The following is a 3372-nucleotide window of genomic DNA, read 5'->3' as shown; positions in this document are numbered from 1 at the left end:
TATAAAGCCTAATATATTGAAGTCAATAATTTGCTATGAAAGATAGTTGGCACTATACAAGATCCCATAATCAGGAAAAAAAAATTACAAAGCTTTTTGCCATGCCAAGAACTCAAGAAGAGAAAAAGTACCCCATTTTTAAACTTTTCCTTTCAGTATTTCCTTTTCAAGGCATCACATACAAGCATTTTAGCAGTTATACACACTTTAACAAGCAAGACATCCTATTCCAACTAGTCATACATCACTTAATCAGATAGCGAGCGAGAGAGCGAGAGAGCGAGAGAGCGAGAGAGAGAAATCAACAAGCAAAGTAGTAGAAAATAAGCAAGGAAAAGTACATGGTACCAGTAGCCGAAAGAAAAAACAAAATTAGGATTAATGATTACATAGATCTCTACCATCCCAAAAGAGGGTCACATGCTGCTGAGAGTACTAGATGAAATGTAAAAGTAATTGACAATAATGGACCTGCCTTTATCATATCATCAAATGAGCGAGTCTCTCTGATGATTTTCTGTCAGTTCATGATGAGAATGGCTGCAACACAGAGGACGGGTAGCTCATCGAGTCATCGTCCCCGTTTTTAGTTGATGAGACTGCAATGCTAATCTGCATGCGATCACTTCTCAACCAAAAATTCCTAGTCAAACCACAAAAGGGATAAGCTGATGCTGACTTCATTGCAGTGTTTTCAGACAGAGAGTGCTCTTCCATGCTTAATCTGTGAAACATCATTTGAACCATCATTATAATTTCTGCGATTTCTTTCATTTCCCCTCCAGAATCCCTTGGAAGATGTAGCACTAGTGCCTCCAGGTAGTTCTCCTCAAAATCACAGGTAAATGATTCATCAAAATCAGCAGCCCACATCATCTGCATGAACCATGATCTCGTAAAACTCAGATCTCTTATAGACGACTCTAAAAATCAGAGCTGGCTTAATGCAAATTCGCCCGCATGGTGCTACTCATCTAATGAATACATTTAAAAATCATAAAAGAAAATTCTGCAACAAAAAAAGTGATGCAGAACAAGGAAAGTAATGAACAAATCTTTAGGAAAAACAAGAACACAACCTCAGATTCAATTGTATCATTTCATATGATTATCATAGTCAAAAGTTACAAAATGATAGAAAACTAATTCTATTTATAAAGCTTATAATCCTAACTAAATTAGGAACAGAAATTATAACTCAAATCTAATTAGGAATATTAAATAATTAAAACTAGGAAATAATAATAATAATAATAATAATAATAATAATAATAATAATAATAATAAAGACTAAAAATAATAATAAAAACTAAAAATAATAAACTTCCTAAACAACTAACCCCTAATTCTATATTAAAGAAAATTCCGAAATTGTATTAGGATCCTTATCTTCCATACTGCATTAGGAAGGGTCAAGAAACACTTATCGGTTAAGTTTAATAGTTTATAACTCTTTCCCAAGCTGAAACCCACTCACAGTAATATATCCATGGTCAAAGCATATAATATCTTACCAGAAACATCTGACCCCAGAAAAATTTGCAAATTGATGTTCAGATCTCTTTCCATGTCATCCACAAGGGGTCAAAATATTGGGTACATGTTCCAAGCATTACTAATTTTGGGGGTAAACGCTGCTAGATTTATGCTAGTTAGAGGTAAGCAATATTCGGTTCAAACCGAAAAAATTCACCGAACCGAATTAATTTGAAAATTCGGTTCGATTTTTTATTCATTTCGATTCGGTTTGATTTTTAATTTCAGAATTTCAGTTATTTCGGTTCGGTTTGGTTTTGATCAGAAAAAATCAAAAAAACCGAACCGATTTCAATAATATAAAGAAATTAAATCATATTAAGATTAAAATATTTTAATTAAATTTTAAAATACTAAAAATAAAGTGTAAAAAATAAAAAAATTATTAAAAATCGAAACCGATCAAACCGAACCGAATCAGAACGGTTCAGTTCGATTCGATTTCTGACCAAAATAAGTTCGATTCAGTTTTATAAATACTAAAATTTCGGTTTTCGGTTCGGTTCGATTAACCGAACCGACCGAATGCCCACCCCTGCTAGCTTGGCAGCTGCAACCCGTCAGTTTAGACCCCATAAGGGTATACTCCAGGTTGAGTCCTTATATAAACAAAATAGTATCAAACTACCAAAAATTTTTAGAGAAAATTATGAAATAAAATAATATGAGGCAAATAAGCAAATCTACCAAAATAAAAGGCATACAATTTCAATATATACATTCTTAGAACTTGGAAAAGATAAACTGCTTTGACAAGATTTGTCCAACAATCTCATATGACTACCAAGTACCAAAGGATATGCAATTAGCAAATTAAAAATACAAAAAGAACCATTATATGCATCCATATTGCTGCATATTTTCATGGTCCAAAACAAATACTCCAATAATAGGTAAACAATGAGGTACCCAACACAACACTACAAATTTGCTATAATTTATGACAGAAGAGAATGGCTAACACTACAAACCTCCCACAACTGAAGAGCCTCATGAAAAGATAATTCTTGACGGAAAAGAACCATCAGCATTCGGAATGCAAAGTGGAGGCTTTCAGCACCTATACGTGACAAGTGTGCAAATATTTCCCTGTCTGTGAGTTCCAAGATGTGCCACAATGCTTGCAACTTCTTCATCACTCCAATTGGTCCTTCCATTTGAAAATTTTCACACTGGACTTGGGGAGATATAAAAGCATTTATTTTAGTGTCCTACAGGACATTAAGATATCTAGTTAAAAAAGACTGCATTGGTTAGTAATACCATTCTCCTTAGAAGCATCTCAAAACACCAAAATGTATCAAAATTATCCTCAAAGAGGACAACAAAAGGAGACAACAAATCACTCATACCTAAAATCATAAACCAAAAGAAAATGAGTGTGCTTTTATGTTTAAATTTTCAGAGACATAAGTCAATAGCCGGATCAACGCGTGCATAGACAGCAAGTAGGGGTGAGCAGTATTCGGTTTAAACCGAAAAGATCGACCGAACCGAACCGATTTGAAAATTTGGTTCGGTTTTTTATATATTTCGGTTCGGTTCGGTTCGGTTTTCAATTTCAAAATTTTTGGTTATTTCGGTTCGGTTCGGTTTTGATCAGAAAAAAACCGAAAAAACCGAACCGAACCGATTAGTAATAATAATATGTTTTTTCAATAATATATAGAAATTAAATCATATTAAAATTAAAATATTTTAATTAAATTTTAAAATATTAAAAATAAAGTGTAAAAAATAAAAAAATTATTAAAAATCGAAACCGATCAAACCAAACCGAACCGAACCGAATCAGACCGGTTCGGTTCGATTCGGTTTCTGACCAAAATCGATTCG

At 33.2% G+C, this 3372-nt stretch overlaps 1 pseudogene; it reads right to left on the bottom strand.

Annotated features, from left to right (window-relative positions):
• Positions 1-293: 293 nt before the first annotated feature.
• Positions 294-3097, bottom strand: LOC110613730 (annotated as a pseudogene).
• Positions 3098-3372: the final 275 nt, after the last annotated feature.

The sequence above is a fragment of the Manihot esculenta genome, chromosome 4, assembly GCF_001659605.2.
Source record: "Manihot esculenta cultivar AM560-2 chromosome 4, M.esculenta_v8, whole genome shotgun sequence".
Classification (NCBI taxonomy): domain Eukaryota; kingdom Viridiplantae; phylum Streptophyta; class Magnoliopsida; order Malpighiales; family Euphorbiaceae; genus Manihot; species Manihot esculenta.
This window is presented reverse-complemented; position numbering and strand designations above follow the sequence as displayed.